Source organism: Octopus bimaculoides, chromosome 23 (assembly GCF_001194135.2).
Source record: "Octopus bimaculoides isolate UCB-OBI-ISO-001 chromosome 23, ASM119413v2, whole genome shotgun sequence".
NCBI classification, from domain to species: domain Eukaryota; kingdom Metazoa; phylum Mollusca; class Cephalopoda; order Octopoda; family Octopodidae; genus Octopus; species Octopus bimaculoides.
This window is the reverse complement of record NC_069003.1, coordinates 29,715,458-29,715,745: the sequence shown is the minus strand read 5'-3', so window position 1 is coordinate 29,715,745 and position 288 is coordinate 29,715,458.

Sequence of the window (288 nt, the reverse complement as noted above, 5' to 3'; positions counted from 1 at the left end):
ACTGGTACATGTAACTTTGGAATTAACGTTTTATTTACAGGAACATTGTATTCATTCCACACTAAAACTATACGATCCAACAATGGCAGATTTTGAAATTCATTGAGAACCTTGTACAAGATATTTTGCCTTCGGAATGTCAGGATCAAAACTAAACGGGTGAAGAAAGTTGATAAGAATTAGATTACAGATTTCAGTGAGCGAATGGGTGCATTTGATAATGAATGCATGTCTGTCTATCTGTCTGTCTGTCTTTCTGTCTGCATACAGGATGTCCCAAAAAGATGT